General features: G+C 43.0%; 1 protein-coding gene across 1 annotated transcript in view; it reads right to left on the minus strand.

Moving 5' to 3' along the window:
- LARP4B (La ribonucleoprotein domain family member 4B) overlaps positions 1–9292 on the minus strand; it is a 54845-nt gene extending 45553 nt beyond the window's left edge. The window contains exon 1 of the mRNA XM_014945050.1: positions 8960–9292. The gene's annotated coding sequence lies outside the window, so the exon portion shown is untranslated. The remainder of the gene's footprint in view (positions 1–8959) is intronic.
- Between the last annotated feature and the right edge of the window lie 16942 nt (positions 9293–26234).

A 26234-nucleotide genomic window follows, 5' to 3' on the forward strand; every position in this document is an offset into this window, starting at 1 on the left:
CAAAGCTTTTCAATATCTTCAGATGTCATTATGCCTACAAATTAGCTGGGAGACAATTCCAGGCTTTTAATGTAATAACAATATTTAACGTCAAATAATGTTCACTGATGCGGAAATTAATTTTTTCACTTAATGCAAACATTAGGAAAGCATCACAAAAACATGCTTCTGAAGTTCAGCACCAGCAAATGCAAAACCTCACCTAATTCATCAACTATCATCATCCATGTTGCTGGTCTGCACTGAGGTCACATGAGTTAACAATTGCACAACAGCTCTGTACACACAGAAAGCAGAAAGCAAAAAAGACACAATTGACTAGAAACAGTAAATTGAATTGGAAAGAAAATTAAAGCCTGCCCTGGAGTGGATAAGGCAGGAGCTGATACCTATTAGTACTAATGACTATGGATTTCACAAAATATTGTTCATTTCTGTACTATTTTTAAACAGGCATTTTCAGAAAGCTAGATGGCAACTTAAAGTCTTAAATGGATTTATTTAAAAGAAGAGAAATTTTCCAGAAACTTTAATGTATGTTCACCCTGTATTACTCCTTCCCACAGCCAACCAAGATCCACACGAAGAGCTTAATGTGGCTCTCGGGAAGAGCCACACGAAAGGCTTCTCAGATATTTTTTCCTATAAACTCTATAGTTCTTCATTTTGACACACGTCTTATTTCCTGCAAGTGAGTTTACTTTGGCACTCTGGATACTGTCTCATTATATCATTTCTTCTCTGAACTCATGCACACATGAGGAATTATTATGCAATGACAGTATCTTGCATAATAATGTATTTTCCTTGTTTCCCTTCCCTCCCCACATAGCTGGCTCGCTCCCACTTAACCAAGGGGGGTTGGGTGTTTTGCTTTTCTTTAAAGTATCTATTGAAGGACCGTCACAGAGATTTATCTTCCTATTCCACTGCTCAAGGAAGCAACAATTAAGCATGTTAAGAGCTCACAAAAAGCAAGAAAGTTTCAGAAACTGTTGCACTTTCATCAGGAGAGGCAGTTTTCATTGGAAGACTGAAACTGATTCCTGACTTTGCCGGCGAATGGACCTGCCAGGGTCTTGGTGTGCCAGTCTCACAGTAAGGGGACTGGCCATTTTATAAAGTATGTTTATTTCACAGAACAACTGCTACAATATTTTACTAGCTGCTTCAAATTTTTTAAGTGAAGATGCAGCAGCTGATGGTCTATTCGGCCTTTCCTAATTCTTCAAAAGAAACACTAAGCCTTCAAAAGATACGACACAGGACAAAGTACCAGCAGCTTTAGCACTTGCTTAGCGGGAACCAGTTAATGTTGTGCATGAAGAGTGTCAGTGTAGCAATGCCAGGAACAACGAACTTCCTTGTTTCAATTACTGAAGGTTCCTCCTCCTGATTTACCAATACAATCTTTTAAGTTTTCCACATATTTCACTACCCTGCAAGCCAGAAAATGGCCAATGCACACTCGGGGTGCTGCCTGTGACTCTAAGCAGTACAGTTCTCAAAAGGAAAAGAAATAAACTAATCCCAGGGTGGGATTTTATGGACAGCACCTTCAGGAAAATTCAGAGGCTGGCAGAAGAGGATGCAGTATTTTATGATGAAAGACAAGACTACACACATCACTTGAAGCTCTACAGTTAATATTTAGGGCAGTTCCAAGGGTGAGGCTAGAAGTCTGACGTTCTTTAACAGGTCTTAATAGGCTTATCATCTTAGAATATTGCTATTATTTGGATTCCATGTTTCAAGTCTGCAATCAGTGCTGTGCCTGAGTAAGAGGAGGTCAAAAACTATATTAAGGAACTTCTAGGACACTTAATGCTTTTAGTGATTTGAATTATTCTTTAAGACACACATTCAGCTCCAAAGCTGACTGTGGAGTTCTTTATCACCACATTCTCAGACCATACAATAAACTCCTAGTTCAGGGAGGCAGAAATCTTATACTAAGGATCTAAAATTCAAATGCACACAGATCTAGTTTTCCAGAACTGGAATTCTGGAAAATACTTGATATAGACTGATGGGACAGCTGTCACGGTACTCCTAGAATACGTCTTTGGTCAGAAAAGATCTGAGAAAAGTGAGAGAGAAAAGGGTCTACACCCCAGCCCAGGTGAGAGGCCTACATGGAACCAAATAAGATTTTGATAATTACAGTGATAAATGAAAAGATACAATGCCATGTTTTCTTCCAACAGGAATGTATACAATAATCTTGACTATGCAAAGCTTATTTTCATAAACAGCTGCTCTGCAAAACATACAGCCTCATACGAACTCCCCTCAAGCTTTGGGGTTTGGCTTTTTTTTTTTTTTGGATGACTTGAAAGGCATTCGTTTATCCAAAATATGTTAATTTAAGTTTTGAAACATGTTCAGGACCAAATCTAAACTACTTTCAGAAGAAGTGTCATTTAACAAAAAGCTGATGTTTTTGCCAATGATTACTTCATTAACCTCTTTGCCAAAAACAGAATTTAACCCAAATAATCCCGTCACTTCAGTATTACTTCCTCTTTATATAAAAAAAAACCTCACCACCTTCCATTACAAGCTTCACTGAAATCAGAAGCAACTTTACTTGTAAAACACCATGTGAAAGACTATCACCTACTGGGTGCACATTTGTTCACAGTTAGAACACCCCACCTTTTTAGAGTATCACTGTAATCAAAACTACTGGTAATTCAGGTTTTGACTCACTGTTAAAAGGATGGACTGTTCCAATATTTGAGCTTGGATTTAAGGACAACAATTCTTCCTTGCAAGTCAAAACAACTGGGCACAGACTATCCTAAAAATTCCACTGATTCCTTGAATCCAGGCAGTTAAAATACACAACGTTAATTAAGAAACAGAAAATTACAATAATAAAAAACAGATTATAAGCTAAGCTTCAGCAACAGGTTCGTAACAAAAGGATCTCTCTCCCTCCATTATAATACAAGTCTCTTACACATCTATTATAAAAAATTGGACAACAAGCTTTTAACAGGAACAGGTACACAAACCTAAGAACTTGGAGACATTCCAATGTAGGCAATGATATTTTGCCCAAATTGTTTGCTTTGCTGCTTTAAACAGCAACGTGCTGACCATTTTCTACCCCTATCTATTGGGTAGCAACAACACTGAATGGGAAAGAAACGCAGAGATAAGACTGCAAATTCTGCACATATAGGTAGCTATTTCGTAAGTTTTGTCCCTCAACACTTAAAGTAACTGTGTCCTGATGCATTCTTCACTTTTGCTCCATTTTTCTAATTCTAAGAAAAAGAATCAGAAACCAGCAGGATACATCAAAACATTTGAGCATAAAACCTTCAATGCCAGGGTATGAAAAAGCCAGATACTTTGGACATTGGCCTGTTGATTCATCAGTTCCTTGTTTGAACAACAGTCAGACTCTTGTTGTGGGGCAACCTGCAACAGCATCACAACCTGTAAAAATATGCTTATGGATACCAACACTAACTGGAAACAAAACCAGAAAGCTGCCAAGAGACTTCACTGTAAAGGTTCTCCAGCATTTCATTAATTTTGTGACAAGTGAGGTTTATCAAATGGTTAAATATTTTTTCCTCAACATAATTATCACTTAACTGGTAATTTGTTTCTCAGGATTCCCTGTCAGATCACTGGCATCCTATGATTATAAAATACTTGGAAATAGATTGCAGAATGTTAGGTCTGCCTAGAAATATGAAGAAATACTTCAATGGAATAACAGAAATCTACAATTTTTTGAAATTTGTAACTCCATTACTAAGACAGGTGGAAGTCTGTCTGATGAATACTATCAATAAAGCATTAATATTGGTCATTGTTGCTTATTTCCACACTAGCAGGCAAGGGCCTGTATGAAGTTGAGGGAAAATTTATCTAAGCAAAGGTAAAATACTGTTATGATACTTGTGCACGAAGACACAGGAAATCTAAAAGCAAAATGAAGTGATACAGTATTTAGACTTGTAAAAAGCCCAGCACAAGCTTTACGTAAAATAACCGTATGTTCTACAACTACACTCAAAACTCAGTATATTCCTGAATGAGTCCCATGTGAACTGCTGATAGCATCTGGAGATTGTAATTTCCAAAGTCTTTGTATCGCCAGTGCTTGCTCCTTTCAATAGTGAAAGTGACATAGGCATTTTAGGAAGGAGTCCCTAACAGATAAAGCAATTCTGGGTCTAATTCTTCACAACCTACCATGCCAGATATCTACAGACATCTATATTTCTATCTATCTATATATGCAACAGTCCAGAACTAAAAGCTGTGTATAGCTACTACCTTAGGTACACGTGCACTGAACAGGACATATCCATGAACTCTACTGGGCCATAAAGATAATCCAGAATAAACCTTTACTGTAGGATATATTCCCAGGGACACCAGCTCCTTACATGCCAACAGCCTTATGCGAATAAAATCCGAGCTGCTGGAAGCGCAGAGGCAGCAATCCATTCAGCTTATGAACGAATGATTCCTTTTGTATTACATCATTCAACTACCCATTAAGGAGCTGGACTGACAGGATCCAGAATATGCATAGCCCAGCCCTCCATGGTAAACGAGCGTTAGAAAAGATTAAGGCTCAAAGAAATTGGTGATTCATCAGGGCGTCAAAACAGTGTTTCCCCAATTCCCTGCAATGTTCTAGGCCAAGTAGCTAGCCACATATTAGTAACCCCTGTCAGACTTCCAATTTTGGAGTTAATTGCTGTTCCTGAAACACATAGCCAGACACAAAATACCTGCAGCAGCACACATCACAGAACCAACACTGTCATGGCTATCCTAATCGCACAATTATGCTGTATTACAGTCACACCTAATTTAAGTACTCCAAAGTACCTCTGTTGTCTGCAGGTATTACTCTGTAATGCCTGCTTCCTAACAGAGGGAGGGGGGATACCCTCCTTTAGAAATGGTGCGTAACAGTAAGACAGACAGAGAACACACAAACGTGAAAGACGGATAAAAAAAAAGAGGATTATAAATCCTTAGCTCCACCACATCACCAAAACTTAAGAAATATCAGCTATGAACCAATAAACAGAACTAGTTTCTTTCTTTCACTACTTTATGGAACTTGGCTAGATTAACTTAAATGAATTTTTGGTGCAGAAATCAACTTCTAGTGTCCTGTTTCTAACAAGCTCCTCAAACTTACTGGTTTTCGGTAAATTTTTACCATGAGTCAGTCAAAGTCAGCATATCCCTAAAGAGAAAGAAGTGGATTGTTGGAATAGCAACGGGGCTTCTTCAGTTATCAGTATTTGCAACACTGAATTATTGTATTGACCAGGTGAAATATCACTGAGTTTTACGTTTAGAGAAAGTGCTCAGAAATATTCTATTTTTGTGTTTGACTGTTATGATACGCTAGTTTGGACTGAATTTCACACAGAGGAATTAATACATAGGAAAAGAAAACAGAACTTCCGCAAAGAACTAGCTTACAACTGTATTTACAACACTTTCAACTGGTACCTTTGATAAAGCATATTACTAGTTCGGGGGGAAAGGGGTATGTATGTGTGTGTTTTCTCTTTTTTGAGGTATCACATAAAACTATTATTACAAATTTTAAGTTTTACATCACCTTTCCTTCCCTAATTTAATGACTGGCTTATGTGGTGAAATCCACCTTGCCTAGATCTTGTTTTATATGGACTAAAATGATAGTATTGGATACAGCATGTGTATGCCTTGCTTGGGGAACAACATAGTTCAAAGACCCTTCTGGGGCCTTTACTACAAGAGTAGCTTTTACTCTCATCTTCTGTGCAGTTCTCCACATACTATTGCCTCTTACAAAACTGTAGGAGGAGGGGCTAATTTTCTTCCTTACAACGTCTATTTTGTAACATCCGTCTTTTTCTACTCCTACCTGTGTGCGCCCATTCGGAATGCAAATCCAAGAGTCTGGCAATGTGTGTGTTAGTTTAATATCACAGATTACATACAGGGATAAATGCAGCCAAAGATTAATTGCTATAGTTATTTCTAAGAGTTACACTAGCCTCTTGTCTAAAAATGTCATTTTGCTAGTAAATGCTTAAAGGAACAGAACACTATGTAAACCACACTTTTTACGTCGTCTTACGTCACATAACAGTCCCTCAAATGTGCACATACAGGCATACACACACAAAAATCACACTCCCAAAGCCTGATGCTCTCCAAGCTTGAAACTGTTTCTGGGTTTTCTTCATCTGGTCTCTTTTGCCTTTTTTCCTGTGCCAGCGATAGTCTTCTTGATGCCGCATTTGTCAACTGCCCCTACAGCCACCTTTGCACCTGCCTTCCCAGAGGCAGAGAATCTCCAAGACAAGAACGCTCTTCTTCAAGGAGATCAATAAGGACCCTGCCCTTGACAAAACCTGCTCCTTCCAATGCAGGCACAAGAAAATGTAAGTCAAGTGCTCTACGTGCTTATTTGTGTACCTTACCTGTTAATTTAAGAGAATGTGAATGTCTGATGAATATATACAGGCACCATGGAATTAAACATTAATAGCACTGAAGGGCTAAAAAAAACCACCTAGTTTAAAAAAATTAAACTGATGAAACACATCTACACCTAATTACTTTGTTCTTTCTAACTCCTTTCTTGCTACCTTTCAGCTGTCACTTTAGATTTGTCACGCACTATGACCAGAAACATGCCTTTTCCGTGTCTAGCATGTGCATTTTGTGAGGTAATGTAATAAATATTTAACAAAGAGTTTATATTACCATGACAATTACGCTCACAACTGATTTAAAGCCAAAGCCACTGCAGATATGAGACTTAATAACAGACGCAGCAACAGATCTCCACAGAACACGTAGATTAGACTAACCTGATTGTATTTATTTTGCATTTCAGTAAAATAAACCAAGTACTTAATTTCACTCTAATCAAGTAAAGCATTAGAGTCAGAAGTTGCCTACATGGTTACCACATGTCTCAAACTAACAAAAAAAAAAAACCCCAAAGCCCCCACAACTTCCCCCAATTCCAGACCTTCCACCTTGCTCTGTACTGAAGAGTATTCAAGTTTCAGCCACATATCTAAACAATATATAAACGTACGTATCACTCATCCATACCTTTCTATGTGTATATTTGCATTACAGCAAGCCATAAAAAGCAACCAAGGCAGACACCTTTATTCCCTTAAGCCATCTGTGTGTAAACTCTTGAAAAAACATAAATAATTACAAGGGAAACAATTCAATCTAACCCAGAACATTGTGTGCGCTTAAGGACCTGATTATATACCATGAAAATATACAGCCACTTATTCAGGAACATCCAAGAGGTCAAATGTTTTCTATTAATTCATTTATGCAAACCTTTTATTTCAGTTTCAATAAGGACTTTTTTTCCCCAAAATGAAAGACCAATTAAACATAAGAGTAATTTTGGTTTCCATAAATAGCATACACATCCAAATGGCAGCATACCCGTAAGAATAAAATTTCCTATAGACGTTACATATAAAATATATACTGTTTTCTGTATGTGCTTTATCAGGCCTCGCCCTAGTTTCCTCCTCCCTTTCACTTCCAACAAAAAAAAAATTAGAAAATATCAACGTTCTTCTAATATCTTGAGTGATTAAGCTGATTAGCGTCGTATCTCAAGAATTAACTTGAAGAAATGCTTACAAGTCAGCAGGAAACAAGTGAAAGTTCAACTGATAAAAAGTTACCAGATCAGAATCAAAACCCTAGAGTTGTGAAATCCCAGCAAGTTTAAAAAAAGAACACAACACACTTTGACCTTTGAAAATTTATCCAATCCTTAAAAAGCAGATAAGTTTGACATGAAACTTAAACCACATGAAAGGTTCAAGCCTTTCAATAGCGATCCTGAGGCAGTACTTAGGAAAGATTCCTACTCCAGTTTTACTAAGGATTCAGTCAGAGGCCAACAAAAGTAGGCCAGAGACAAGACGCAGGATCGGAAGCCAGAATTTCCACGGTTTTACCCCAACCGTGACTCAAGTTTAAGCAGTGGTTTTGAAACCAGCTCCCTCTCTGTGGCCACAGGCAAGTCTTAACCGCTTTGCCTCAATTCCCTTACCTGCAGAATAAAAATAATTATACTTATCTGCCACACAGGAATCTTGTACAACATTGTTTGGCAAGCGCACATCTGTTTAAACTGCGGACAAAGCTACGTAGTAATTTCGAGCATCTGCACAAACTAAAACCGAGAGTGAAAACAACTTCACTGAGCAGTCAGCCAAGGCCCAACGACGACAAAATCCTAAGGGCAAAACACCGTTTGTCCGGCGGCTGCTTTTGCAAGTGGATTTTCGTCACCTGCGAGCACAGCCGGCCCGCTCCCTCCCGCACCGTCGGTTCAGGCTGATCCCCAGCAGCCAGCCTTACCCTGCCCCGCTCCCGCCCGCCGCCGCCGCCGGCCCGGCTCCTCCAGAGGGTCTCAGCTCCCCACCCGCCGAGGGGGCACAGCCGAGAACCGCCGGTGCTTCAGGCCTGCCCCCCTCCCTGCTGCCCCCAAAGGTGGAGCTCCCACCCGCTGCCCACGGGGAGATCTTCGGCCACGCCAAACCGGCGCGGGGGGCAAAGCTCACCCTCCGGGGCGCTGCTCGGTCAGGCCGCAGTGCGGGAGCGGCCCCGGCGGCCCGGCCCGGCGGACTCGCCCTACCCCAGCACCACCATCAAGGCCCCAAGCCGGGATCCCTCCTCCTCCCTCCTACCTCTCCCCCGGGAACCGCCTCGGGTGGGAAGATGGCGGCTCCGGCCGCCTCCCCGGTGCGAGGGGGGTGGCGGGCGGCGGAAGAAGGGGGGGGTTGTCTCACCTCTCCAGCTCCGCCATTCCCCCCTCGCACCGGGAGACGGAGGAAGGAGGGGGGGGAGGAGAAAGCGGCCCGAGCGGCCGCCGCCGCTGCCGGGCGGGCGCGGGCCCCGGGCGGCCCCTCGCACTCACCTGTCACCAGCAGCCGCCGCCGCCCTCGGGCCGGGCCTCGATGGGGAGAAGTGGGGCGGGCACAGGAGTCGGGGGGGCGTCTCCGCTGGCGCCGGGGCCTCTCGCTCCTGCCGGGCTTTCCGCTACGCCGGGGCCTCTCGCTGCGCCGCCGCCGCCGCCGGGGCCTCGCCGCCGCCGGATGCCAGGAGGAGGAGAGCGGAGAGCGGGGCGGGGGCCGGGAGAAGGAGCAGGCGGCGGCAGCACGGCGGGGAGGGGGGGCGCGGAGGGAGGAGGCGGCGGCGGCGGCTCCGGGGCCCGAAACGTCTCCGAGCCGAGACTCAACCACCCGCTCGCATGAGAGACCCGCTTCCGGCTCCCGGCGGAAGTCCCTCCTCCGCCGGCGGAAGAGATTGGCCGGCGGCGCCGCGCGGAGCGGCGCGCTCGGCCGGCACCCGCACCCACGGATTGGCGGAGGGGCCGCCGCGCGCGGCGTGACGCGCGGCAAAAAAAAAGCACGTGATGCACCTGACGTCACCCTCTCTGAACGAGCGCGCGGAGGCAGGCAGGCGCCGCCCGCCTTCCCCAGGCCTTTTGTCTCCTCGCGCTCGCCGTAGCCCCGCCGGCGGGGCGGGCACGGGCCGGGCCTTCCCCTCCCCTCAGCCCGGGCTTTTCCCCGGCGGCGGCACCTTTACTAGGCGTCCCCTCACGGCTCCTCGGTCCTCTCGATCGCTTCCCCGGTGAGGGGGAACCGGTGCCTCCGGGCCGTTGGGCGATCCGGCCGCGAGGCGCCGTTCGGCCTCCCTCAGGAGCGCTGATAGACTTTCGCTGTGGCGCTGAGGGGAGGTCGTCCCCCCCACCCCATCCCCTTTCGCACTGGGAAGGGGCAGAATGGGGCCGAACAGGCCGTCCCCGGGGCAGGCCGGGTTAGCCCTCGCAGAGGGCTATACGTCTAGGAACGCCTTCAGGCCTTCGCGTTGACACAGGGCGTGTTGTCACCTTGTGAAGCGCTGCCACAGCAGCAACGGGAGGGTCCAGGTGCCTGTCCAGAGTCACAGACCCTGCCGCCGAGTATTCTGGCTCAATACGGCAGCTTCTGTGGAGCAAGGCTGAGTAGTTGTGGCTGCAAAAGGAAACGATAAACATAAATAGGAGGATTTCAGGAGAAGGATATTTCATGAAAGAGCCTTCTCTTTTCACGTGGGTTATGAAAGGCAGGAGACTGTGCTCTCAGTAGAACTCAGTTCTGACTTCCCGGCCTCAGTTTACCAAGTTGGGGAATGGAGTACATCTTCAGTTGAATTCAGTGAATTCCAAAAGCACTTTTTGACCAAAAGAACAAGTCTTGTCAAACAGTTCTGGTTATTTAGTACAGATCATAATTTGTTTTTAACTACAGTGAATTAGGCAAATGGGAAATGTATAGTTTCTTCTCAGAACTTAAAAAACCACTAGAATCATGCTCCAGGACTGCTCCCAGTCCTCAGCTTGCCATCTGCCTCAACTGTGGCAAAGCTACATCACCTCACAACCAGCGGGCAAGGCTTATCTGTACCATGCATTGCTGCCTATCTTTGCATCTCAGAAATGAATCCAGATAGTGCCTTCTGCTTCCTGTTTTTAATCCTTACTGATAAGGGTCATATTCCTGCCTTCAGGGTATCTGCTAGAAATTCCCATAGAGACAATACTGCAATTAACTTAGAAGACCTGTTATAAGGACATCCGAGTACCCTTTGGAACTGTTCCTGAGATTGCTGTATTGTTACAAATCCCTAGCTAGTACAAGCAATAAAGCACATCTTCGTGCCTGAAATAAGGTCAGGTCTTATCAGACACGAAGCTTTACTGTTCATCCCAGGGAAGTGTGTCTCAGCGTTCATTCTTGGGCAAACAAGTGATTCTGTGAGCACGGATGGTGTTTTCCTTAGTAAGTTTTTTTTTCCGTTTTGCAGAATTGTTATGAGGAAGAACCCCTGAGCAAAGGGAGATGGCTAGGGTAAAGCCTGATCGGGAAAAGGAATAAAACTTAGCTTTGAGAGTTGGTATTTAGAACTTCAAGATGTGCAGGAAGTATGACTGATCCATTAGGTGGTCACCATGCAGCTGCTATGTAAAGAATTGATTAATTAAAAGTCTAAAACAGTGAAATTATTGCTATTACTAATTCTTTTTATTTTATAAAGAAGCTCAATATAATTTTATTCTTTAATACCAGACTGCTTTTCAGCAGACTACAGTCTTGTCAAGAAAATGAAAAAAAAAGGTATAATTTTAAGCTCTGAAACATCATGGAACCCATTATATCCTTGTTCTAGAGTGGCCTCAAAATTCCTGATACTTATTCCTTCAGACATACGGTCTTTGTGTCTCCCCTGGGCAGAAAACCATCAGACCAGAAACATCAGACCAAGAAGAAGACTTTACTATATCATTCCTTCTGCTAACCCAGGGTTTATGATTGCACAGCCCATCTTCTCCCTTTCTGTAACCAAAGGAGTGTGTGAGAGAGAAAATGATTGTTTCCTGTCAAAGACTAGCACATGGAGACAGCCTCGTTGTCGGTAGTTTTCTTTAATGGATAGGGTTTGTTCTGTTTGTTTGGGATTTTTCCCCAAGGCAGCTTAACTGTGTTATTAAAGGAGAAAAACAATATCAGACTAAATTTCTTAAAAGCCCAATGTTATAGAAATCTTGATAGACATATCAATATAGGTGTGTTGGGTTTATGAGTTTTCTTTCCTTATTGTGGTTGAGTAACAGTCAATCTAGTGCACTTTTTCCATAAAGTAATGCAAATTTTCTACTTGCCTGGGCCAGTTCTAATTCTCTTCTCAGTGTGGGGCACGTAGAAATAACTTGCTGAATCCTTCCAGTTTTTAGTGGCACACTGCTGAGATCAAAGAGATGTGAGTATTTCCTTGGTAAGCTGGTAGCTGAGGAATGTGGGCTCAAATATGGGTAAAATATTACAAATCAACAATAGATGCTGTGTGGTCATACAAACTACTCCTGTTTCTCCTACAGCTCAAACTCAGCAGTCTGGAGGAAGAATGCATCTCTGAAGAAACAATGTGCATGACCAATAGGATTGTTAGTCCACAAAAATCAAGCAAGGTTAGACCAGCTGGATGATTCTTTCTTCATCTGTGGTCAAACAGATGTAGAAGGGACTCTATATTAGTGATATATGGTTAAAATATATTTTAATAATAATAATGCTAAAAATAATAATAATAATAACAAAGCTAATAAGTGTTATATTTTATAAGTTGCTTTGTTTTTTTAAATTGGGATTTCTTGTTCAGCAAAAAAGAATGAAATACTTAATATAGTTAAGAAGATAATTTCTTATGAAGAGGAACAGCAAAAAATACAGTATTCCTGGAAGCTAAACCAAGAATTCAGCAGTCAGAAACTCAAACCCTTAAAAATCAGTAAATGTACTGGAATGCTTGGGCTTCACAGACTTTATGATTTCCTCTAAGTATAATGTAAAGAATAAGATTTCCTTCCTCACAAGAGCATAAAGGATTAATTGATTAAAGTCTGTGCCGCACTCAGGTGTCGTGATAAAAACTTCCACTGAAACAGGACTCAGATTTCTGCTTTGCAAGGAAGTTCCTGTGTTGGGCTACCTTTTTTTCCCCTTTTCACTCCTTCAAAACACACTCTAGTGGTTGCATTCTCAAAATATTTTATCCTGCAGATCTATGGGATAAGGCTTCATGAATCACCAGCATTTAAGACCCGCAGACCTGGAACATTTGCCAAAACCCACAAACCACTCAATACTTTGCAGTTTGTGAGATCTTATGAGCCAAGTAATATTTTACAATTCCTGACGCTGTCGACCAGTTTTGCAGGAAGAGAGAGATCTTTTCAAATGTAAGATACTAAATAATTGCACGCTAAATGGGCTGTTCCTGTCATAAAACTGCAATTTAAGTAATCATTCTGCATTGCATTGATTTGATGAGTGGCATTTTAAATATAAATTATTTCTATGTCAGTATCTTTCACAGGTCACAAGTAAATATCTGTAAAGGAGAGTCCCTATTCCAAGTAGACTGTCATCTCAACAATCAAAGCAGAGAAAGATGAGGAGAAGCTAAATACTGCTTGCAAAGTGAGGGGAAAGGAAGAGAGATTAAATGACCTGCCAAAAATTATACAAGATATCTACCTTTGAGTCTCAGCTCTATCTGAAATCCTATAGTTCAGTGAAATGTTCAGGCTTCCTTTGTAGCTAAATGAGAATTAATTATCAAGTAAACTGATGAAAGTCCATTATTGCTTACGTAGTTTTATGATCCTTGTTACTCATGCATCTCTAACTGTAGAAATGATCCAGATTCAGGTGAGGTAGCCAGAGATAAGTTCCAATATAACTTTTCATGTTAGTCGATTTTTAATAGCATAACCTTTATTTTCTCCGCTAAGTGCAAGTGTGTAAATATGGAGTATTCAGTCCTGATGAAACAGATGTGATAATTTGGATCTGTTTCTGTTCTGGTTGAAGAATCAGTTATACTGTAGTGGTGAGGCTATCACGAGACAATTTCTTAATTATATCCTTGTCTTGGATCAGCTGCTGTGTTCGGTAGCAAACCTTGTAAAGCGCTGCTGTAGAACTAGTTCAAACAAAACCACACTTAGCAGATTTATATTATATCTTAATTATATTGAGTTTGGCTGCAGTGATATTGCAATGCACAGGTAGCAGCACTCGGTACCTCCACGGGTGATTGACAACATGAACATACAGACTTTCTGACTGTCTTGGATCAGCTGCTGTGTTCGGTAGCAAACCTTGTAAAGCGCTGCTGTAGAACTAGTTCAAACAAAACCACACTTAGCAGATTTGCCCTTCTAACCTTCAGCAGATTAGTCGGACTTTTTTAAATAGAGATCATTTTAAAAGAAGCTTGTGGTGTAGGTGTCAGCCACTCTTAAACCTTGGTTTTCATTAATGCGGTGTAAAAAAGTCTAAGCTCTAGATGGTACCATAAATATTAAAACCATTGTTAACAGCAGCTGATTATAAACTTTTGAGAGGTGGTTTAATGGTAATAATTACTGTTAATTTGGCATAATCACAAGTCTGAAAATTACCATCCTATTTCATGGGGTTTCCACTATCGTGAAACCAACTAGTTTACAGGCCTTACACTGTCTAGGTATAGCAGGTCTGTAGCAGAGCCAGGACTTGAAACCAGATCTCTCACGTTGCAAGTTTGAGCAATACACTGTCTTCAATTTAGTTATTGTTCGTCTGTGACAATACTTTTTCTTTAGTTTGAACCCATTTTTAAAAGCTAATTAAGCCTTAATGAGAAATGGTGTAATTTATATAAATTTTGTGGCTGAGTAAAAATTTTCTGAAGGGATCTGAAATCAACTCAGTTTTTCTTAGCAGTAAGCACGTTAGCAATTTTCTGCTTTTGTACTTATTTTTGTTATTCTGTCACTATTGTTTCTGAGCACTTCACAACATTTTTCAAATATAATTGTAACCACTGCATAAAATATGAGTGTATTTACCCCCAGTCAAAATGGATGAATGGGAGCTGCCTTGCTTCATAGACCATCAGGGAAAGAAAAGGCTTGAATGTCCCTGCTGGTAATCCAGCCTCCAGCTTGTGAGAGACAGACCTGAACCAGTGGTATGTAAGTAGATAGAAATTATAAATGTGAAAAAGAATCTTAAATAGGATTAAATGGAAACTTAAAATTATTTGAAGTGCAATCTTTCTACTGAGAAATATAAATTGCATTGAGAACCAGGGAGGGGAAAAATTTCCAAGAAATGAGGCACGTGAGGTTTTTTTTAAATTGAAAAGAATATAATTTTTAAAAATAAACAAAGAGTGGGATAAAAAATATTTTGTTTCTCCTGACTTTGTGACTAGAACTGTTACTTCTTTTGCTCATCAACTTTCTGTCTTCTTTTAAACTCCCGGCATCTTGTTTTATAATTAAATTGTAAGCTCTTCAGGGCAGAAGCTATATTCAGATATGGAGCAGTCAAAACCCTGCAGCAATAAATACTTACCCTGATTGGCACCACTGAGCAATATAAACACTATGTAAATAATGAGAAAGCCTGAGAGGTGCTGAGTCCGGGATAAACACTGTTCCTTTCCAATGGTTTACATTATAGTTAAATTAATTCTAACCATATACAAAACCATGCCAGTGCATCGGCTAAAGGCAGGCTGGGTACTGCTTGGAGGTACAGAAGCTCATGAATAGCTGGGTGAGCCCCACGATGCCCTCTTGGAGGAGAGATGCTCTGGGGAGAGGCTGATTTGGAACGTGGAACCAAACTTCCTGCCCTTTGGGAAGGAAAAAATTCATAGACAGTCCTCTTCTTATGTGACATTGAGCGTGGCATTTATCTCATGAATTAAATGTCTGTGGGTGAGATAGATCCAAACTCCCATCATAGGCAGTGAAATCTGCAGAGCTACCCAGCTGACTGATTCAGTTGCCCACGTGTTTTTGTCTAGTGCCATTTGAGATGTCCTGTAATAGGGCTGACAGGCCACCCAGGGAAGTGGTGGAATTGTCCAGGTACTTAAAAGATGGGTAGATGTGGTGCTGAGGGACATGGCAGGTGCTGAGGGTGTTGGCAGTGTTAGGCTGATGATTTGACTCAATGAAGGTCCCTTCCAACCTAGACGATTCTGTGATTCTGTAACTTCTAACTGCCACTTCGGAGGGAGAACGGTTATGTTTAATATTTGGAAATTCTGCGTAACTGTCTTGGATACCACAGGCGAAGCTGGCACTGGACATCTAAACTTACCCAACTGGTTTGTGTGCCGAGAGGTCTGCTTTAGGGTGAGGTGGGCGGATCTCTGGACTACACTGGCTGTAACAAATGCTTGGGCATCCAGTTCACATGTGGATACCTACCAGGTGTCTTAATCTGCAAGGTGAACCTTAGTGTCCCTTAAGATGTGCCTCAAAACAAGATATATCTGGGTCTTCTTTAAGATAATATATAAAAAATTGATCGATGCTAACATTGTGAAAATGCTTTAACCTCCTTTTAAAAAACAGAGGTCTTAAAATGAGCCAAAGTTGCCTGTGAGAATGTAGGCTTCAGCTCTGCTCAGGGTGAGCGTGTCCCCTCCAAACAGATGAATAGAGCCCGCACACGTTGTGCAGAGACACGGGAGCTGGCTGGGCACCAGCAGCACTCTGGTGGTGTTGGTGTAGTATCGGGCAGGCTCACGGGGCATGCGGGGAGGCAGGGCAGAACTACCTCACGTGAAGAACCACTGGCCTTGCATCGTGCACTGACTTGTGCAGAAGGGTCTACAGAGAATGCATCTTCTCAGATATTGCTGAAAATGCATTATACATCTCCAGATTTTTTTTTTCCTTTCTTTCTCCTTGATTTTACTTTTTTTTTTTTTTCTCAGAAAGGGTTTCTTTCTGAGTATGTGAACTGCAGCAACAACTATCTTTTTATGTTTATACAACACAAACACAAGGAGCATCTAGTCTCTGACAGGGCCATGGTGGCAAAACAAATTGAAAATACAGATAGAAAAACTAAAGTGCAGAGAGCAGTTATGTGCCAAAGATGACACAGGCCCTCTGAGACAAGGCTGAGGTCTTCTGAGGTTTGATTCAATACTTGAACTATAAAATGTTTCTTTTCCATGCATGATATTATATATCAAAAACTGGTATTTTGGTAGTGCCTGAAAGTTGCTTTTTTTTCTAGATATAAGAAAATGGAGAAAAGAAACACTCCATGACCACAAGGGACTACAGCATGAGGGGTAATCAGACAAAGGAAATGAGAAGGATATTTAACCTCACAGGTATGTTGCCTAAGTGTTGGAACAGGACAGATGGACTGACTGTCTGTGTATTCCCAGATGTTCTCAAAATGAGCAGGAACTGACTACCACTAAGAGTTTTTATCTGGAAGTCAGTACCAGTATGTTTTTTCACCTCATATAAACAAAGAAAAAGAAGGGTTTGTTCTGCTTCACTGGAGCAAAAAAAATAACACAATAGACTTCCATTCAGGCACACAAATAGCAACTGTCCTGTGACTTTTCTATATAAATGGGTATCCATGGTGAGATCTGCAAAGCTTTCGTTAGATGTCTGCGGAACGGTGCTGTGGTTCACACTGAAGACAGGAAGGAAAAGATGGCTGAAAAATTCCCCTTACAATGAATGAATGAATGAATGAATAAATGCAGTAAGATACCAAGTCGCTGTTGCATCACACTGCAAAAAACGATGCCTGTGTTCTCCACCGCTGCTTTACCATCCCTCCGCTCTGCTTTTCCAGGCCCATTCAAATGAAATGCTAGTCTGTTCTTGTGGGCACAACCCTGACCAACAGATGGTACAGAAATAGGTGTAAAAACCACAGCGTTACAAGGGGCTGCTTTCCCGGGCTGCATTTCTTGTTTGCTTTCTCCTTTCCTTGTTGGTTGTTTGGATTAGTAATCTGCTGTGGGATATCCGTGCCTGGGTCAGACCCCTCGGGGGTCTTGCCTGGCTCAGAGCACAGCAGGATGACCTGGTACTGTAGGTACCAAGTGCAGATGTCTGCTGAGCAGGTGGCCTCTAGTGGCAAAAGGGAAAGAGAAGTCAGGGGCAGGATTGTCAGACTTCTTGAACTGCCTGGTTTTGGGGGGAGGGTGGTAGGCCTGCCTAAAATTTAGGATACTACTGATGTGTCATCAAGGCTGTTTATATCAGGGACCCATGAAATAAAAATGAAAAAGAAGTCTGAGCTAATGAATGACAACTTCCTGGTGTTGGAGTAATGATTCCAATTGTTCACAACAAAGATCAGTTTTCCTGCCAAATAAGGGCTTTAAAAAATTGTGAATGCACCCCAAAATAGGTCAAGACTGGGTTAAGGAGTGAAATATGAAAATATTACCTTTGAGTTGTTATTTATGTTCTGCATTGAAATATGGAGGATTCACACTTTCGAGATCTTACCTGTACATGTATCAGCTAGAAACATTTTAAAATGTCATATTCTGATAGTAAGTCAAATCATAGAATCATAGAATAGAGGTTGGAAAGGCCTCCAGGATCATCTGGCCCAAACTTTCTTGGCAAAAGCATAGTCTAGACAACATGGCCCAGCACCCTGTCCAGCTGGATCTTAAAAGTGTTGAATGATGGGAATTATACCACTTCCCTGGGGAGATTACTCCAATGGATGATTGTGCTCATCGGGAAAATTTTTCCTCTTGAGTCCAAATGGACTCTCCCCAGAAGTACCCTGTACCCATTACCCTTCGTCTTTTCCATGTGACTCCTCACAAAAAGGGAGTCTCTGTCTTCTTTGTAGCCACCCTTTAAATACTGGAACACGGTGGTAAGGTCTCCCCTAAGCCTTCTTTTCTCAAGGCTGAACAAACCAAATTCTCTCAGCCTTTCCTCACATGGTGGGCTTCCCAGTCCTTTGATACCTTTGTGGCCCTTCTCTGGACCCTCTCCAGCCTGTCCACATCATCTTTGTATAGCAGGGACCAAAACTGAACACAGGATTCCAGGTGTGACCTGACAAGCACTGAGTGGGGTAATGACTTCTTTGGCTCTGCTGGTGATGCCCTTGTTGATGCAACTGAGCATCCTGTTGGCTTTCCTTGCCACAGCAGCACACTGTTCACTCATATTGAGCTTGTTGTCCACCAGGATCTCCAGGTCCCTTTCCACAGAGCTGCTCTCCAGATGGGTAGATCCCAGCATGTGCTGCACTCCAGGACTATGTTTTCCAAGGTGCAAGACTTTACACTTGTCTTCTTGAACTTAAGAAGGTTCTTGTTAGTCCACGCTTCCAGGCTATCCAGGTCTTCCTGCAGGGTGGCTCTCCCTTCCGTAGTGTCCACTTCTTCACTCAGTTTGGTGTCATCAGCAAACTTCATCAGGATACATTTGATCCCATTATCCAGATCACTTATGAAGACTTTACACTTGTCTTCTTGAACTTAAGAAGGTTCTTGTTAGTCCACGCTTCCAGGCTATCCAGGTCTTCCTGCAGGGTGGCTCTCCCTTCCGTAGTGTCCACTTCTTCACTCAGTTTGGTGTCATCAGCAAACTTCATCAGGATACATTTGATCCCATTATCCAGATCACTTATGAAGATACTAAACAGTGTTGGGTTCAGTATTTATCTCTGGTGGTCTCCACATGTGACAGGCTGGTGATCTCCACATGTGACAGGCTGCCAGTTTGAAAAAGCTGTTTACCACCACCCTTTGGGTTGAATGTAAAAATCCTTTTATAGATCATAACATTCACCATAGAATTATTAGCAATGCCACTGCTGGATACAAGTTGGGGGATACTGATACACCAGTGATACTGCATTGAACTGTAATTTCATCAGAATTAGTAGAAGAGCTGACTTAACTGAGACCTGGATCTGACCCACATATTTTTTTAAATGTTATGCCTACGTGCTAAAAATTGAAAATATGAATACAAATGGATTCTGTCATTGCTGTTATCAAGGCAAAGCCCCAAAAGCTGTTGTATATACTTTTTACCATTCATTTTTGTATTTTGCTTCCATGTACAGATGGAAAGCAGAGTGATCAGTAAGCATTCTGTTTATTCAGACCAAGTCAGGAGTTAGGTGCTAAACCCAGCTGCTACCGATACAGCAGCTACTGAAATGTGAAAGTGTGTTCAAAAAAATCTGATTTAAAAAGTGTTTTCCTGTGGAATCCAGCCACATTTTGAAATCAGACTTTCATTGTCTTCACTAAGCTATCCAAATGTTACAAAATCTGGAAATAACAGCTAAAGAATCCTGCCAGCCCCCTGGTGCAGAATGATCATCTCACATGGTTTCACCGCTTGGCTGTCAGGGCATGCTGGGGTAGATGCTTGTGGCATGCCGTGGTCCTCATTTCTCTGAGGGAGCAGCAGAAGAGATGCCCCTGCTTGTTCCTCTGGGTCTGTGATCTGGAGGTGTGCTCAGTGCAGGCTCCATGGACAGACTGCCCCTCCAATTGGGGAGCAAGTATGGGAAAAGGCAGAACTCAGCAGTGCTGGCAACAAGGATCAGGCAATAGGAATGAAATCAGATGTCTGGGGTTTGGGAGGAAAGGGAGAGGGGCAAGATTTATCCTGAGGTGGAGGCGAAACAAGGCTGGCAGAGGTAGATGTTTGTGTGGTCCTGTGGGAGGGTGTGGGCATCCCCACACAAGGAGGCACAACCGAGGGGAAGAAAGTGCTAAATGGGTTTGCTCTGGGGAGGCCCAGTCAATGGCCTGGGTGGTTCTGATCTGTGCTTGGGAAGCAGCTGCCTATAGGGTTAGAAGCAAACTGCTGTGGTTTCCAAATGCTCATATTTAGCATTCTGGCAAGGTGGAGCAGATGGCAGGTCTGACTACCCTGGACCCCATTTCTGGGCAGCGTCTGGGAACCCTTCAGGCCTCTGTGCAGAGTGGTGTGGATATGCCTGCTTAAGGAATGGCATCCTGAGATTTCCCCATCCCTTCCACTCTCTCCAGCTAGGTTTTATACCACGCTCAGCACTATGGAAGGTGTGCTCAGCACCGCTGTCACAGGCTGGGGACACCCTGCTGCATTGCAGCGGGTGAGCTCATGTGCCTCAGGTTGTTCAGCAGGGGTGGTGTGGATCTGTCTCTGTGCCAGCGGAGTTACTCTGCTTCTCAGGTGGAGATGTGTGAGAGCAGACATATCTGGACCGTTTGAATGCCTTCCAGAAGCTAAATCATCTGTAAGCACTGCTGAAGTGAGTTCAGCACGCTCAAAATACAGGGCACAGCTGATTTCCCATCACCGTTCACCCCCAGGAGCAGAGTAGAGGAAGTTTCAGAACAGCCTTGGTCACCAACTGGGAGGATCTCCCAGACAAGGGTCACCACCAGGTGCGCCCACCTTCTCAGCATGGCAGAGGGACTGAGGCAGGAACAGGAGTTTTGTGACCGTTCCCCTGACTGCTCCCCTAGACAAGCCAAAGTAAGTGCTCTTTTCCCTTTGCGGTTTGAGAGGACTTGCACAAAGGAGGTGGAACTGGGGGTAGGCTTTGACCGTATGTATGTAGCTTGCACAGAAACCTGCAGCCTTTTAACAAGGTTTTCTAAACTCCGTTTATTAGCTTGTAGCAAATCTCAGTGTGCAACAAAACAGCTACCCTCACATAAGTATTGTCTCCCTGAATGAGGCTTCTTAGATTCTCCAGCTATTGCTAGAGAGTCCGTATGATGGACTTTGCCTTTATGTCTTTCACAGTTTGTTATATCTGTGCCTGTGGGGAGAACCGAAGCAGAAATTGTCCATCATACCAGCAGCGTGGCAAGTAAGGCATGTGCTTGGGTTTTGTACAGGTATTCATCACAGACAAAGAGAGAAAGCAGGGAAAAGGCAAGAACCTGTCAGAAGAATTGAAGGAGAGGCTGGAACCAGTTCCCATCAATCCCCTTCTTTGCCAAATTCTACGTTGGGTAACCTGAACTGGTCAGGGAGGGCACTCAGTCACTGGGAGGCTTGCTCACAGAATGGAGCTTTGGGAGTTTTCTATATGTTCACCAGTAAAACTGATTCTGAAAGAGGAAGGAGAGGAAAAGCAACTCGGGAGGAGAAGGCTGTCATCGCTACTAGATGAGACACAGCAAATGAAGTAACAGGAAAATAAAAAGACGAAAAATGGAAAGAACCTATTGAAAGCTGATAAGTAGAAAATTAATTTTAATCTGAACCTACCACTTTACCAGGATGAAATCAGAGAAGTTCTCTCAGAAAAGAATCAAAATGCTCAGAAATCCAGGTTTCAACAGTGAAGCTCAACGTGAGCTGCAAATGCCTCAGGGAAATGATGGGCAGATCAGCAAATAACGAGTTACAGAAGTGAAGTCAGGATGTAATAAAAGCGTCAGTACCCCTTTGAGATAACATTTGCTTTTACCTGGAGAGGCTCCTGAGAGGGTTGTGGGAGCTTGAAAGAAAGCACAAGCTCCAAAATTGCAAACCTCAGAAGCAGGAAGAAAATAATTGCCTCCCAAAGAAACATGTAGGTAAGAAGATGCCTCCGCTGGGAGAGGTCAAGTTAGTAACAACCAAGTCTTTAGTCATCACTGCAGTCCTGAAATCAGAAAGGCAGTCATGCAAGACATGTTTTTTTCTCTGTATACTAAAGATGGAACCAAGCCATGAAGTACAGCTCTGACTAGATCTCCAGATCAAAAATCTGTAGAAGATTTGATTTTTGGGCCAGACAAATTCATCTGGACCTATCAGAGTTTGGGAATGCTCAGTTCTGAGGTTTTTTGGTTCAGGGTTTGCTCCAGTTCACCTATGACAGATGCATAAAATCCTCTGCAGAACTGAAGCAGGAGAAGACTTGGGGCACATGAATTTTGTGCAGTCATCCACTACCTGTGTTCATGCTCTGAAGAGATGGGATGTTGCTGCATTGTCACTGTGCCTGTGCTCATCCTGCCTCTGGGTTGAACTCAGTAGCACTGCATGGTTGCTGCTGCTCTTGCAACTCCATGGCCATGCGTCTTTAATTATAGGGGTGCTAATAGTGCTAAATGCTAGTAAGCCTTTGGGGCTGGAGGCATCAATAGAAAGCTCTCTTTCCTCGCCAAACCCTCTGCTTATCAGCTAATCTCCTCTTGCTGGGACACACAGTCTGCTCCTTGGAGACTGCATCATGGGAAGCCATAGCAGAGGATGTCACAGGGGACAGGAGGAACCTCTTGCCTTCTCACCCTTTCCATTTCCTTGTGTGGGGACTCGAATTCATCAGTCATCCTGACCCACAGCCATTTTGGGCTCCTCTGATTCCTCCTGTGTATTAAAGAAAGGGAGGAATGCTGTTGGTAAGGAAGCAGGAAGCGTTGGAGGGAAAGACAGTTTGCATGTCCCCACAGAGGAGCAGAGGAGGGAGGAACCGTGCCATCAAGGTGGCTCAGAGCGGGGCCGCACTCAGCGCTGCCGAGTGGGACAGGTGACTGGTATTACAGGTAGTACTACCAGCGCCACAGGTATTATTAGTGCCTAATAACTGTGGTGGTGGTGGGTACTGGCTCCTTTCAGAGTCACAACCCCGGGGGGATGTCACCTGTCACTTCTGCAAAGCTTCTGACGTGCAGCCAGGTTGTGCTCCTGCCACACAGAGCGTGGGCAAGCCGGCGTGCAGCTGCCTGCTTGGAGCACAGAGGCAGCTCCATCGCTTGTGGCTCGCTGACGGTACGGCAGCTCAACAAAACATCCTTTTATGAATCATACTGGGATATGACTCTCCCGAAGAGCTGTGGCCCAGGCCTGCTGCCGTGCAGGGCGGAATGCTGGAAGCCCTTGCCTTGCGCTGGTTGCAAGAGGATCCTGAGGAGTCCTCATGGGGGTTTCAGGAAGTGGATGGGGAAAAGCTGCCATGGCCAATATACACGTGAAAGTATAGAAGCGATGCTGGAAGAGGGAAGGGAAAGGGGCAGGGGGAGGGGAAGTGGGAGAGGTTGTTGCTAGAAAGGTCAAGATATGTGGATAAGAAACACCAAAATTAAAGAGGTTTTGTCTGGAATATCCTCGTCATCAATTTCTTCATTTTGGAGAAGGGCAATAAGCCTTTCTTCTAGGTGAATTTTAACTTTATTGGGTAAAGATTTCTTGTCTTTTTGATAAATTCAGCCAAAAAATATCAATGAGCAGCCACAGTACAAATCCTGCATATTCATATATCCTTTATGGTTTGTTCTTGCCACGGGTGGTTTCAGACACATAGGAAGGAGCTCTTTGCTGTATTCTCTCTCACCAGAAGGCTTTGTCCAGGTGTATGCAGGCTGTTTGTGCTCTTAGACAATGAGCTGCAGTGTCCAGAGATTTCAGTCAAAGGTCAAGGTCCTGTTGTGCAAGACAGGATATTTTTCCCAGGAGTTAGTTCCTTCCCTGAAGAACTTCCAGAGACAAAAGACGACTGCGGCTCAGCTAAAGGCAGAGAAGCAGAAGCCACTGGTGAGACACTTATAATTAGTGTAATGAGCATCAATCGGATGACAGCAGCTGCCTAACCATTGTCAGCTAGTTTTATGGACATTACAGCAACAGCGTGATTGTAAAGAGAAATGATAGGGGTATTAAGTGGTGACTACTTTCAGGACAGCTCTTTCCACTCACGGACGCAGGTTTATAGGAGATGGTATGAAATGAAATGTAGAGTAACACTGATTAATTGTGGTGTATCCAAACTGTGTGCTGCCTGTTTATTGAGTGCTGCGATCTCCCATCTAATGCCCATGTAATGCCTTAATAAGGCCCTGACTCCTGTGCACAGATTCACTACACTCATCCCCATTTATACCTTTTCACATGCACTACAAGACTGATCCAAAATTAAACCTGGTCTTTGTGAGTCTAGAAAATAAAGGCACTGAATCAATTATATCACGAGAGGAGAGTTTTAGTCAATGGAATTACTCACCATTTACAAGAAATTTTTTTTTTTTAATCCAGTTCCTCATTGAGATGTTCTGGGAAGTTCCATCCAAATTTCTCACAAGGGGTTCTAGAACTTCTCAACTGCCCACCCCTGCTTTACATTCACTGCCACCGACCAGTGAGCTAGATTTTGGCAGTAGTTTTTCACCTTGCAGCCTCTATGTGTTCATTCATAATTTCTCATGATTGAATTCCTTTTCCAGTGAGGAATGAACATTCATGCACAAATTGCAGTGGGTTGAAATGTGCATTGAGCCGACTTGGAACCTGTGGTTTAACAATCTCCTAAGACTTTGACCTGGAAGGGACATTTGCCTTGTATGTTGTATGAAACCCAAAAGAGACCAGGGGAGGGGTATGAATTCATTATTCATGCATGATTCGGCATTCATTGTTCTTTCCCCTTTGCTGAGAACCCATCAGGCGTCTTAACTCACTCTGGGCAGTGGAAGTTTAATCCATGTGGGCAGTAGACCACAAAGCACGAGTTGGGTGACCAATGTTGGTGTCTGGTTTGGGGAGAGCTAAATCCCACCCTGCCTACTAAGCTGGTGGACATATGTGTTCAGTGACACAGCTGCCTGTGAGTTGAACTGAAACTGTGCATTAGGCGTTGTGTATTGTCAGCAAGTCAGAGAAACAATGTGCTTATGGAAGTTTTATCTCTGCTGCTGCTGAGCTCACTGGAGCAAGGCTATGAAGAAGCAAACTCACAGGCCATAAAAAGCTGAAAACCATGTTGTGTGTAACTAAAAGGTCATTTCCTTATGTTTGAGATGAAAGGCACAGACCTGCTACGGCTAAGCCTCAGAAGGTACAATAACTTGTGAATTTTTCATATGCCCGTTTCCAGGATTAGTGCATCATTTAATTTATTCTATATGTAATATGGAAAGGTTGAAGTGATGCAGCATAAAGGCACGCAAAAAGAGCCACATACTGTATCCATACATATTAATAGTTATCTATAAATAGATCATGTTACATGCTAATATGCTTTAAGTTAATATTATTTAGCTAAAATACAAGCAATAAACACTGTTCTCTAAGGTACAGAAAATGCATGCAAAACCGAGGTCTATGTTTTAATAGATTTGTGGTGTCCTTGATAGCCTGAAAGTCAGATAATCAATATACCTGACATAATTTAAGCTACCAAGGCAAATGGAAGCTGTTCTGTGGTGAGGTGATTGCAGAGCCATGGCAGTAATCATTTTTGTCTGTGAATGAGAAAAGAAGGAGGTGGGGAAAACTTCTCAGTATTACTTCCTTGGAATCACAGAAATACTTTTCCAAAGCCTTTTCTAATATTTAATATTCACTCTCAGTGCGTTTATATGCCTAATTCCCTTTTTCCCCATATGTGCAATCTAATACTGGGTCTGACTGAAATGGGAAACACCTATCGAGCCCAGTGACTAAACAGTTAAAAATGTCATTCAGCAATTTGCCAGGTCACTGTCACAAATATGTTGCTAGGTGACTGCAGATGTTATCAGCCACTAAAATACATGCATTTTCCAGATGTAGTCATCAAATAATTTTCAATTGAGTGATTCTGTGTTACCATAAAGTTGAATGCCTATTTAAGTGTCTAAATACTTAAAAATATATAAACTAATTTTAATTATATTGAAAACTGTTATCTGTTGTGAAAGTACAGGAAAGGGATTTCAAATTTGGGATAATTTGACCAAGGGTTTCTAGAGATTCAGCTCCCTAGGAACTGCGATTTTACACTATCCTCTTGGGTTTTGTAACTTCTGTGCATACCTAATGCTCACATTCTGCATCTAATTATTCTACAGCTGATCCCTGTTGATTGGCA

This window comes from Calidris pugnax, unplaced genomic scaffold (genome assembly GCF_001431845.1).
Source record: "Calidris pugnax isolate Ruff unplaced genomic scaffold, ASM143184v1 scaffold54, whole genome shotgun sequence".
In the NCBI taxonomy this organism is placed as follows: Eukaryota; Metazoa; Chordata; class Aves; order Charadriiformes; family Scolopacidae; genus Calidris; species Calidris pugnax.